The sequence below is a fragment of the Argopecten irradians genome, chromosome 5 (genome assembly GCF_041381155.1).
Source record: "Argopecten irradians isolate NY chromosome 5, Ai_NY, whole genome shotgun sequence".
Classification (NCBI taxonomy): Eukaryota; Metazoa; Mollusca; class Bivalvia; order Pectinida; family Pectinidae; genus Argopecten; species Argopecten irradians.
Window position 1 is genome coordinate 35098229 of NC_091138.1, and position 14539 is coordinate 35112767.

The 14539-nt window shown below is 37.8% G+C and overlaps 1 protein-coding gene across 1 annotated transcript in view; it reads left to right on the plus strand.

The window, feature by feature from the left end:
- LOC138323655 (epithelial membrane protein 1-like) overlaps window positions 1-14539 on the plus strand; it is a 34662-nt gene that overhangs the window by 5145 nt on the left and 14978 nt on the right. The window lies entirely within an intron of this gene.

Consider the following 14539-nt stretch of genomic DNA (forward strand, 5'->3'; position numbering starts at 1 on the left):
GTGGTTAGTGTAGTTATGACCACATTCCTGTCCGACAAACATTACCGTATAATAATGACGAGCATATGTTGTGGTTCTAACACGGAGATGGCTGGACGAGATACATGATTTATGTGCGTGTAAATGCCAGATTGACCACACGACCCCCATCTCCGTGCACGAACATGGGTAAGGATATATAACGGGCTCGTAAGGCTCTATGACACGCATGCTGTCAATTAGATCATCCAACACAGCAACATGGCGATACTATGTCGCCTTTCGATCACTTAATGCACTGCCGATAACTTAGGGACACCATTATTCATGATAGAATCCACATGCATTGACTACCCGCAAAAGTGTCGTCAAAAATCACCGTGCATTTGGTTACCCAAGCTAGAGTTTGAATTACACCCCACCTTCGGTTATCCATGGGAGTATTAAAATAAATAAACCATACTCTTGGTAAATTGAAAGACCATACACTGGTTTGTCTGATCTATATGATACAATCAGTTAATCGAGAAAGTATTGACATTATCTCTCACACTTTGATTACCCTAAAGAGATATCCATTATACGTTTGTTACCCAAGAGAGTTTTTGCAAAGTCCCCCATTCATTAGTTACCCCAAAAAAGTATTGCATAAACAACCATAACATTTGTTTAATCGAGAGAGTTGAGAATATCCTCATCAACTGGCTACCCGAGAAAATATTGGCACCATCTTCTGGCTACCAGAAAGGTGTTGGGATAACCAACCATGGAATTGGTTAACCGAAGGAGAGTATCAGATGCCGTACATTTGGTTACCCAAGACAATGTAGGCACTTTCCTTTTGAATTAGGACCAAGTCTTGTAGATTTTAAGTTGAATTAAGTGTTTCTCTTTATTAAAAATGCATTTTTGGCATGATACAGTATAAATCTGGGATCAGATAAACATATTACATCTATGTATTTCGTTGCCCAAGCGAGTTATAGCAGAATCCATCGTACAATGATTGTCACTCGAATATTGAAATGATTAACCTCCGCATGGTTACCAGAGAGCGTATTGACAAGAGTCGCCAATACGTTTTGGTTAATGAAGAAATTGTCCTTGTTTCTTTTGTCCTGTCATTCTTGTCTTGTAACATTCATTTAGGTATCCGCAATACGTACCTTCCTCTACTATATATCCTTGCTCTGTCAATTCATTTTAGGTATTGATTGACGACATCTCAACAAATGTACTACCGATTGTCGGATATGCTATTTCTACCTATCATCATACTGACGATGGACATGAGTTTACCTATACTAACAAATATGGAACCATTTTTAATATATTTAAAGGCCCATTACCTTTCCGGAGCAAAATATAAAGGTTTCTTAAAAACATTGATAACATCAGAAAATCCATACCGATGACCTAAAATAAGGTTACTACACCAAACATATGCAAGATTTCCTGCGTAATATATGAAAACAGTGGAAAGTCAATTCGCTGTTTTGCCGTCTGGCGCAGTGATAGTCAACTACCGCGCGGTATTTAGGACGACGGCGGGAAACATAATACGACCCGCGTTATGAAAATAAACATTTTATTTATTTTAATCAAATCGTTCAGAAGGTGATGATAAATGTAGTATTAACGGTAAGTTAATAATTTTTAAGATTCTACAAAATTATCGATCTTGTTTAACATTCCCATTTTGAAAATTAAAAGCCGTTTCGGAAAGGTAGTGGGCCTTTAATTTAATTCGCGTTTTTATTATCCTTTTTTCCATAATGCACAGCAAATGTCCAAACCTACAGCGACCTTCTATACATTATGCTAGTTATTATATCAATAATCCTGATGCATGGGAATGGTTTTATGTTACTTTGCGTCAATTCACTACTAGATATTTTGTTTGTAGTGTCGCAGCACATTTCGCATATCTACTAAACTCGCTTTTTCCAACAAGGTCCGACACATGGCCAAAAATCATTGTTATTTGACGAGAGGTTTGTGTAAACTTCCGTTTGACATCAAACGCCCGACGAACAGGAATGTCTGCTTTGGTTAAGGTTATATATACTGTTGCCTCCGTGAACGTAACGAAATCCTCATACACCTGAGCTCCTCGCACAAGAAATACCATTCTGAAGTAGAATTATAAGACAATGGCTAAAGCTACCCATCCTATTGACCTCGTATTTCAGACCATGGGAATCAAATGTTCTTCCATTTTTTAACCGTTATTGAATCATTTGCAATATGCCAAATTATAGACATCTATATATGATACAACAAGTGACCTAGTTTTGGACAAAATTAACAAAAGAAAAAATAATAATAAAACAACTGATAAGTTATTGACTATTTTATAAAACCTGTGTATAGTGCATTGGTTACCAAAGCAACCGCAACATTTCGACATAACAACCTTGCATGCAAACTTATACATGGTCCCAAACATCGTTGCCAAGTTTCATTGAAGAAGTAGTTTAGGAGGAATTGTCCAGACAACTGTTTTCTACGGATAAACATATAAGGTGATTCCAGTATATCTTCTAACTTCGTTCGAGTGGGGAATAACAACATCCTTTAAAATAAGTCACATTCATACCCTATAAATAAGCACGCCAATTTAATGTTGACAATTCCCAATAAATTTTCTATTTAGCAATTCAGTATGGTTTCAACAGTACCATTATCATTATGGCCAATGCGTTATTGTAAGATTTTATCGGTTGTAGAGAAATACTGTCGTCGCGAATTTATTTTTCCTTCACATGTTAGATTTAGCTATAAGCAATAAACAAGAGCATTGCTGTTTTTAATGATACGCCATAGACGTAATGAACTGTCCAGTTGAATCATCAGTTCTGTCCGTCAATAGACACGCTGGGTATTCGTCATGTTTTTCCTGTGTCACTTCAGATATTTCACGTTTCGGTGAATTCCACAGAAAATATGAGTTTGAATGGCGTGTCCCGTCGACTTATATCGCTCCTCCACTCCGAGAATTCTAGCCCATACTGTAATTATACAGCATCAGCTCCTTGGTGGCATTAACTGTCTGAGAGAGGAGAGTTCTAACAGAAAGGCTTATATAGCGAATCGTATTAAACTTACTACTTGTAACATTGATATCTACTTCAAACCATGGCGCTATGATTTACACAGGCATACATTTACCCTCAACAACAAAAGGTAGTCATACATTTACCCTCAACATCACAAGGTTGTCATACATTTACCCTCAACAACACAAGGTAGTCATACATTTACCCTCAACATCACAAGGTGTCATACATTTACCCTCAACAACACAAGGTGTCATACATTTACCCTCAACAACACAAGGTAGTCATACATTTACCCTCAACAACACAAGGGGTAGTCATACATTTACCCTCAACAACACAAGGTAGTCATACATTTACCCTCAACAACACAAGGTAGTCATACATTTACCCTCAACAACACAAGGTAGTCATACATTTACCCTCAACAACACAAGGTAGTCATACATTTACCCTCAACAACACAAGGTAGTCATACATTTACCCTCAACAACACAAGGTAGTCATACATTTACCCTCAACAATACAAGGTAGTCATATGATTTACACAGTCATACATTTACCCTCAACAACACAAGGTAGTCATACATTTACCCTCAACAACACAAGGTTGTCATACATTTACCCTCAACAACACAAGGTAGTCATACATTTACCCTCAACAACACAAGGTAGTCATACATTTACCCTCAACAACACAAGGTAGTCATACATTTACCCTCAACAACACAAGGTAGTCATACATTTACCCTCAACAACACAAGGTAGTCATACATTTACCCTCAACAACACAAGGTAGTCATACATTTACCCTCAACAACACAAGGTAGTCATACATTTACCCTCAACAACACAAGGTAGTCATACATTTACCCTCAACAACACAAGGTAGTCATACATTTACCCTCAACAACACAAGGTAGTCATACATTTACCCTCAACAACACAAGGTAGTCATACATACATTTACCCTCAACAACACAAGGTAGTCATACATTTACCCTAAACAACACAAGGTAGCATACATTTACCCTCAACAACACAAGGTAGTCATACATTTACCCTCAACAACACAAGGTAGTCATACATTTACCCTCAACAACACAAGGTAGTCATACATTTACCCTCAACAATACAAGGTTGTCATACATTTACCCTCAACAACGCAAGGTAGTCATACATTTACCCTCAACAACACAAGGTTGTCATACATTTACCCTCAACAATACAAGGTTGTCATACATTTACCCTCAACAACACAAGATAGTAATATATTTACCCTCAACAACACAAGGTAGTAATATATTTATCCTCACCAACACAAGGTTGTCATACATTTAACCCCAACAACACACGATTGTAAAATATTTACCCTCACCAACACAAGGTTGTCATACATTTACCCTCAACAACACAAGGTGTAGTCATACATTTACCCTCAACAACACAAGGTAGTAATACATTAACCCTCAACAATACAAGGTAGCCATACATTTAACCCCAACAACACAAGGTATTATATACTGTACCCTCAACAATACAAGATAGTATTACATTTACCCTCAACAACACAAAGTAGTAATATATTAACCCTCAACAATACAAGATAGTAATATATTTACCCTCAACAATACAAGATAGTAATATATTTACCCTCAACAATACAAGATATTATTATGTTTACCCTCAACAACACAAGGTAGTCATACATTTACCCACAACAGCACAAGGTAGTCATACATTTCCCCTCAACAATAAAGGGTTGTCATACATTTACCCTCAACAACACAAGGCAGTCATACATTTACCCACAACAGCACAAGGTAGTCATACATTTCCCCTCAACAATAAAGGGTTGTCATACATTTACCCTCAATAACACAAGGTATTAATATATTTACCCTCAACAACACAAGGTATTAATGTGTTTACCCTCAACAACAAAAGGTAGTAATATATTTACCCTCAACAACAAAGAGTTGTCATAAATTTACCCTCAACAACACAAGATAGTAACATATTTGCCCTCAGCAATGCAAGGTGGCTATACATTGGTGCTACAACACGCGACACCCATACCTACAGAAGACAAGGCAGTCATACAATTCAGTGGCGTAGGAAGATGAAACGTCATGGGGGGGGGGGGGCAAAGGTCCTCAATATTTTGTAACACCCCCCCCCCCCCCCCTTACGAGAGGAGATTAATTCAACTCCCAACCATATAATATATGCTTTATGTACATTTTTCATATATCACTAAATTTAATCCTTGTACACATTTATAGACAGTGGGGTCGCTAAAAGGAAATTAACGAAAACGCAAATTGGCCAAATTAGCGTGTGAGCGTCGAAGGCGCGAGATTTTTGTGTTTTGTTAGGGGTCTGAGGGTGACCCCCGGGATGAGTTTTATGTATTTTGATGATTTTGAGATCGCCCGAAAGCGCGAGATTTTGGTGTTTGGGGGGTCGGGGTCTCCCCCGGGAAAAAAAATTACGATTTAGAATGGCTTAGATGAGTTTTACGATGCATTTTGATGAATTTGTGAGCGCCCAAAGGCGCGCGAGAATTTGGTGTTAGAGGGGTCCGGGGGTCTCCCCCGGGAAAAAAAAAATACGATTTAGAATGGCTGAGATGAGTTTTACGATAAAGTTTAATGATTATAAAGCGTTCTTAACATGGTATTTTTTTCGATTTAAAGCTACCAGCATTTAGAAATGATAATTGTGTCGTCATAACATTATGCAACCCTTCTCGATCTGAATATACCGGCTTCACACCATCGGCACATTGTTGTGTAACATAAAAAATGAATTAATTGTCTCGCCAAGACATATAAACAAATTGATCTTTTAAGAGACATTTTTCTAAATAGTACATAGAATCCCTTGATGGACATTTTTAGTCTAGTTTTTGTGTATTGAATTTTTACTATTTAAGGTTTGACAATATGTGCTTGAACGTTTTAGGAAATGCGCCGCGCAGCGGAAAATTTTCTAGAATGAAGTACGAAAAATGTGCAGGAGGACCCTTTTTTCTTTCAAATAAGCATTTTTAGAAAATTTCAGTCGGCGAAAATGGGGGGGCAAAAAGACATGTTTGCCCCCCCCCGTCCTGGGGAACGGGGGGGGGGGGGGGGCTGCCCCCCGCTTCCTACGCCCCTGCAATTACCCTACGTAACCCAATTACAACCATACCACAATTGCCCTATACAGAACAATACTGTCATAAGTCGCATTCTATATCAACGGACCCCTAAAAAGTACAGGAGAGCTGATTAAGCATTAGCCCCTGGGAAGACAAGGCGTCCGTGTTTTGTAATGATTGTGACGTGACCTCAGCTTTTGTGTTTATGAATCAAGGTGCGCGGGAAACATGTACTCATAAAAGCAAACATTGTTACCCTCCTTCGTTCTTGGCTAACAAGATAGTAGTTTTATCATTATTCAACAAAAGCCATCTCTCTTTACGATCGGGACAGAAAGATGGAACCATGCCATTTTCAGGTATAAATACATTATGATGAAGCGTAAAAGATAATTGGTAAATGGAAAGCTGGGAGTATGATGTTTACTTATATTGGTAATGTATCCAGCTACCAGGGTAAGTAAGTGTAATATCCGAACGAAAGGTCTGGCTATCTGTTGCTGTACGTACCTTCCATCCATCCCATTGTGTCTTTCACAATCCATTTTCTAGGTTATTTCGAAATACAATGTCTTGCATCTACGTTATAAATTATGTAATGGGGACGTTTTAAATATAACTCCTATATACTCATTCCCAAAGCCCGTACCAATCTTTCCTGAAGACAAAATTAGTTTTCATAAAGCCACTAACTTAAAATCCATTTGCAATGAATTAAATATAGTAACATCACTTTGACACGAGTTAAGGTATTTTACCACTTCTCTATTAAACGTATCCACACTGAAATTAAAATTACCAACATAAACACTTAATTTAGGTACCGAATAACTAAATAAATAGTTATAAAATAACCTTGCATTATATGTATTTGATAAAGATAGTGATTTGAGCCTTGATGTTGACGTCCTGAAGTGTCTCAGTAGCTAAGATAATTTAAGAATGTTCTGTTATTTATGATTCATGTGCATGTGTCAGATGTTTCGTGATGGATATATATTTGTACCACTGTTTAGTTTATAGTACAATCACACTGAAACATACTACCAAAGACACAGAGCAGCACACCACAACCCGCCACGTTATACTGGCAACGGGTCAAAAGAAAGGGCGAAACAATCGTCCTTCTCCATAATGAGCATTGTTTACTTTATAGTACTATCAAACTGTCACGTTATACTGGCAACAGGCCGAAAGAAAGGGCAAAACAATCGTCCTTCTCCATAATGAGCATTGTTTACTTTATAGTACTATCAAACTGTCATGTTATACTGGCAACAGGCCGAAAGAAAGGGCAAAACAATCGTCCTTCTCCATAATGAGCATTGTTTACTTTATAGTACTATCATACTGTCATGTTATACTGGCAACAGGCCGAAAGAAAGCGCAAAACAGTCGTCCGGGTGCAGCTTCTTTAAATAGAGATCTTACACATATAGACAAAGAATAGGCTGACTCAAAAATATACATCATAAAGAGAATTGAGTTGGAAAAATGTCATGTTTAATGAAGTCGTCCTTCTCAAAGTAAAACGTGATAGCTATCACATAAATTACTACATTGCATTTGCAACCTCTTCGCTTCTGGCCATCAGCTTAGCGTTTGGACCGACGAGGACGGTTTTGACTCAGAGATAAAGTGTCTATTTCACACTTACCTGCCAATTGACCGGATCGAATCTATAATATTGAAAGATTGAAGATGTACTGTGAGATAGCAAAAAACAGACAACAAATTCAACAAATGAATACGAAACATCTCGAACACGCTTCAGTCTATTGACACAAACATATATGTGTAGCAAAGGAGAGAACCGATGACGTCGATAGCAAAATTTTATGAAAGAAAATGAAACCGAATTGACCCTTAAGTTGGGTTCTTCCTTGTGTCAAATAAAGTAAAATTGATTTGAAATGTTGAACTTTGAAAATGCATTGCTTTCTACGGTTTCAAAGGGTCACAGTAAAGGCCGTAACGCCTTTATTGATGGCAATACATTCATCATGAGCCTGTTGACAGGATTAACAAATTTAGCCCCTTGCCCATCCTCACAAATAATGCACTCCATGTCAATTAACTAGCAGCCATTGCCAAGGATAAGGAAATAAAATTCATTATTTCACATCGAGAAATTTACCAGACGCCAAATTAGAGAAGACTGCCGTTGAAAATATAAATCTCAGCCAATCAAACGGACAGAAATGATACATCAGCCAATCAAATTGATGCGAGTAAAACAAATTGGATTTGAAAAGTTTATATTTTACAGATCGAAACGCGAAAGCTAGTTTCTGCGGCATTGCATTTTTTTGCCAATTATTTTAAGACAAAGAAATGACTAGATTTTGGCAATTTAAAAAAAAATATCAATTGGGATAAACATTAATAAACTCGAAAATCTCATTTTGAAGCGAAACGTAGCGGATAGTTGGTAAAGACCGATAGATCAACGTCCCGACATATTACCACAAGCCTTCTACCTCTGAGTTGCGAGTTCGAATCCATTGCAAGGCAGACGCCAGATACTGACCGCGGATCGGTTGATTTTCTCGCCTCGTGATTGTTAGTAAATGGCCTTGGCTGTTAATAGGACATTAAACGAATCGAACCAAACGATCATTCCGAAATCATGACTGAAAATCGTAGCTTCAAGTCTCCACTCAAATAAAATCAACAAACGAAAATAACATGCATTGCATTTAACAACAACGGACGATTTTCTTCTATATGCACAAACAGTGACAAAAATGGCTCTTTTTTGTAATTAACACTGTATAATCAACCTATTCACGCGAGAAAAATAATCAAAGTCAGATTCACTCTAGCATGAAGTTCATACGGAATTAAAAATGATAGTTCGTGATGTGTTTGTTTGTCGATATATTATGAACAAAATCCTTTGTAGTACCACTTTCATCTGGGAAAGAATATATATTCAATTTTTGTTATCAACGGGGAAGAGAGGACAAAAATGGAACCTTTATTCTCGAATGTTATGTACATATTATCCCAACGGTTGGAGTTTGCATTAGATCCATATGCGAGTCCATCTTACTGTTAAGTGTCAGTGTTCATGCATTCATTAATATTGCTAATCTAGTTATTCTTCCAAGTAGGCTTTAGAAAATTCTAAAAGGAGCCTTTGATCTCAATTAACGTTGCAAAACAAGACAATTACATGATGGAACTTTAAGCACCAACTAACTAGTTGCTTTTCCAATGGCATGTTTTTATTGTAGTGAGCGTTTCAGGGTATGTTATCAAAGCTATTAAGTGTGTATCCAGTATGGTTATTTTTTAATTCAAAATCAAAGTCTATTATGGCCTACTACTACACTAGATACAAAAATGAAGGACTTTAATCTTTTTTCTAGCGAAAGTTTTTTAAATGAAATGGCGAAAACCCTGATTGTTTTTTCTTATCCGTCGTTTTGATTACGAACTACCGTCCAGTGACCACTAAACAATCTCTCCATGCTTTTACCAGGGATCATTTAAAAGTCAATTTTTTTTCAAAATGGTTTGTTGTTCCCAAGCACACTATCATAATTGTCGTTCAACACACTAATATATCACCCAATCACTAAATGAAAGCAATGCTCATGCTCTTAAGTTTTTCCAACTTTCCGAACGCAGCCCACGAGCTTTGTTTCCTTTATTCTACATGAACATTGTCCACGTGCGCTTGTGCCCTTTGTTCTTTGTGAACGTTTCCCACGTGCGTTCGTGCCATTTGTTCTGTCTGAACAATGCCCAATGTGTTTTCGCCACCTTCTAACTCCACGAACGCTGCCAATGTGCTCTCCTGTCGATATCGTCAATAAAATATGGAACCCATTCCAAGTGTGATTGGCAGTCGTTGAGAACGACTTATTTGTCCGTGATTATTACAATCCTACAATACTAATTAACGTTAGTGATTAGCTATCAACAAGCCTTGTCGGCTTGTCTGGTCGGGCCAAGAGTAGTGACTTTTTTTAATGTCATCTGAAGACATGTTATTCAATCACCTCGGGAAAACTAAATTTCTAGTGTATTGTCACAAATTTGTCGCTGACTTCACCAAGTTAATGGAAATAGATATGTTAACGGAAAGAGCTGGCAGTGTTATCGAGTCCACGGGTGTTCACTAATGACTACTGGGAAACAGATGATGTAATTAGTGAGGCCGACAACCAATGGGAAGCCAGCAAATTATTCATCATTTTTATTTCCATTTCAGATTTGCTATTTGTATATTCCTTAGGGATATCAAGCGATTTAAGATCGGAGGAAATAAGATGATATTAGGCCGTTAATTTCCCAGAGTGCCATACGAGTGAATGTTGTCGTTTCCGTCGATAGTGCTTCTATGTTTCGCGCTCAACATTGGCCTGTTTCAGAACGTAATTTACACAATTACAATTGTCGCGCGCGACAGGATGGAGTTGACAGCCACTCTCGTGTCTGCGCGTGCCGTCATGCAAATCTAAAATATGATGCAATATTTCATCTCTCGAGAAAAGCAACAATATTTTAGCATACCTCCTATCCATTTAACAAACCGAATGAATAGCTGTGATGTCGTTTTGATTATATATTTAATACACGAGTGCAATAGGGCATGTGGGTTTGTAGCGACTTTAGTTACATTCACAAAGAATCGAAAAATTATACATTATAACATTTAAAATCATATTGAGAATGCATTACCATAGTCTTTCTTGAATTGTTGTTTTTTAAATACATGTTTGCTGGAATTATTGCAGAATTTTTAAAAACCGTAACAGAAGGATATTTCCAAACATAAGATAATATACTATTTTATTTTACAAACTGTATGCTGTTTTGGTATCAGACCGGCGATGGCTTTCACTGCATCTACGGCATGTGTGCGAACAATCTTTACTGTAATTTCACCCCGATCATCAAAGACGTTCTAGAGGACATTTGTTGTTTTGTAGCTCGTTAGTTTGAAATTGTCTCTTCGATATGGCGAAACATTACTAATAACTTGTTGTAAACCAATGTAACTGGCAATAGAAACTTAGCTCACTATGGCGTATTCACAAAAATGTATAGATGACGTGATTTATATTTCGTTATGCTAGGCGTTGTCATGGCCATTGTACCAGTGACGTCATTCGAATAATGCAACAGTATTTCTATATGAATATTTATAATATCGCTCTCTAAATAGCCTAAGTCGTTTATCCTAAGCTCTAGAAGAAATACCATCGTTAAAGCTGGCTTTCGCTAATCAATAATAACTGCGACACATAAGCCGTGAACTTCACAAACTGTCTCGCATGCTTTCCCTCACTAGGGAACCTGCATGCCTGAGCGAACTCTGTAGCCGTTTGATTTCTATAAAGGTCGTCGGCAACAAATGCATTCTTCATTAATTTTCCAACAGGATCTTGTATACAGAGACAGTGTTTGGCGGTTAATTAGTCCTGGCCTTGCTGTTATGGGGCTCCGACCTTTACTTATATTACAAAACCTATCGATTCTAATAAAATATTTTGGCGTCGGTATATACTTTCGTCGGCATCTTTTGACTTTTTTTTCCCACCGAAAACTATATTTGGTGTGTCTGGCATTCTCAGCAACAACGTGTATTGTAACTCATCATGGTAATTTCACAAATGTCTAATTTCCAGTGGTAGTTCATAAGCCTATAAATCACATCTCTGGTGCCGGGGAACGGGATATCAATTGCTAAACAGTAACAAATCTTAAATTGATGCCTTTTTGTCAGCGTGTAACGTTATTTAATTAGTTTAGTTGCATATTTATTGCTGCACAGTATGCAAAACAATGTTTCCGGAGTAAAACTCAGTCTGTGTAGATCGCTGTCGTCTTTGGCGGCAAGCTTCACTGAGATTGTACTATCAAATCTGTCCCAGTATCACAAAGAGACACAACATGATTATATTTTACCACAGTCCTCATATAAAACATTGTTTACGGACGTTAAACACAATATGACGTTAACTTAATAAACAAATCAAAGTGAACTGATATGGCATAGTGGATCAAAGTATTGCTCCAATATTGTCTGCTTAAAGGTAGGTTTCGCCAAATGAAATTTGAAATTGAAATTTATGTTGTACATAGACATAATCTTCAGATCATTTTCAATGCATACAGCGAACAATATGGGTGGTCAGTTGCCTAGCTTGACCAGGAAAATACTCCTCTAAAAATAGAGCGAAGTCAAGCTTTACATACAACATGGCGTATTTTTTTTCCAAAACGAGGCCGCATCAACAAACGGGAGCGTGCAACAAAAAGTCGGATAGTAGTGACAGTGCCACGGCATGTTTAGTTAAAAAAAACAACAAATCGAAGTGCGATGGACTGTTTATACATATCATATAATCTTAAACACGTCATCTTACTTACATACGCTCGCTAGCTTAATACATCAAACATATATGTAGTTAGTCTGCGGCTGTATGTGCACTGGCGTATGTGCTGAAATTTAACTTACCACGTGTAACACGAGTCCCAACAGATCTGGGCAAGTTCCACTTGAGATGGGGCTTCTCTGTTTTCTATTGCTACATGCCATCTTTGAATTTCATTCATTTCCTAGAGATATTCTAGAATGCTACCGATTCCATTCTAATTTCTACCTCTTTGTTGCCTATTCAGATATATTTCTTTTTATCTCACACGCTTTCGTTAGGCAATATTGTTTACTTTTAGTGCGTAACAATGCGCGTGCACGAAACTTCGACAACACAATACATCGCAGCTTAATTTGCATACTATTCTGTCGGGCTGACATCGTAATAAATCAAGGATTTCCTTCAATTTTGTATTCAAGGCACATTTGTTTAATCCCATACGCATGAAGAAATTAAATTGGGGTAATTTTAATATGTTTTTTTCATCTTTTCTTTTGTTTATCGGATTTTACAAAAAAAATATTTATTTGGTTGGGCGAAACCTACCTTTAATGGAATCAAAAAAAAAAAAAAAAAAAAAAAAAATACGTAGTCTTTTGGTATATTAATATTGTCGTTTCCGTGCCAAACGTCAAATATCTCATCTCCCCAAGAAAGTCCCTTTTGTCCTAAGTTTATTTTGAGAAACAATCTAAATGGGCTTACACGATCTTGCCCCCTCGGAACTTTCCCATTCTTCGCTATCGACTCAGACATCATTTTTTAATTTTCATGCGGGAAGGTTCTGAAGGTTCCGTACAAGCCTTCCTTTTGATCAAATCTTGTAAATGACTTTCGATCTCGACGCTAAATCAGGTAAACATCATTCATAATAACTACCCATCAATTATGCTACTAAATCTGCAGATTTGCATATGTACCATGATACATTCATAACCCTGATACGATAACCTCTCTACATATCAATGTATGTTATGAAGAATCGTACACAATTTCGTTATTTAAATACAAAACATGATCTTCGATTTCTGTGTGTATTGAAATGAACGAACCTTCGTCAAAGCGGAGACGTATATATATATATGCTTACTTGTGCAGCCAAGACGATTTCCAGCGTCTTACTAAGCCGTTGTAGCTTTAATTATATATTGATTACAAACGACAGTGAAGGCCTCTGTATGAGCTCTTTAACCGTGGTATTGGATAGAATGATCAGATACTTCAGAAGGTTTGTCTTTGTGGCAATCGAGGAGACGCCCGACACGCTATCGTCACGACAGCTTCAACGGTCGTACCACAATTATTGCACTTACGACGAACAAGCAGTACATACCTTGGGGAACGGGACCGCTATAATTGTTCGGTATGTTGGAACGGCGTCAGTCATTAGTTGATTAATTATGCATACCGGAGACGGAATGTTTTAATGTAGGCACTTTCATGGAAGGTATCAGATGGGGAGAGTGGGAGCGTGTCGTGGATAGGGATTAATTTGTGCTGTCGGGTGGGGAATGAAATAATTTTATGGAGAGGGACATTACTATGTCATGGGTATGGATGAGGTGGTGTCGTGGAAGATAGAGAGGGGTATTACTATGTCGTGGGTAGGGATGAGGTGGTGTCGTGGAAGATAGAGAGGGCTATTACTATGTCATGGGTATGGATGAGGTGGTGTCGTGGAAGATAGAGAGGGGTATTACTATGTCGTGGGTAGGGATGAGGTGGTGTCGTGGAAGATAGAGAGGGACATTACTATGTCGTGGGTAGGGATGAGGTGGTGTCGTGGAAGATAGAGAGGGGTATTACTATGTCATGGGTATGGATGAGGTGGTGTCGTGGAAGATAGAGAGGGGTATTACTATGTCGTGGGTAGGGATGAGGTGGTGTCGTGGATGATAGAGAGGGCTATTACTATGTCATGGGTATGGATGAGGTGGTGTCGTGGAAGATAGAGAGGGCTA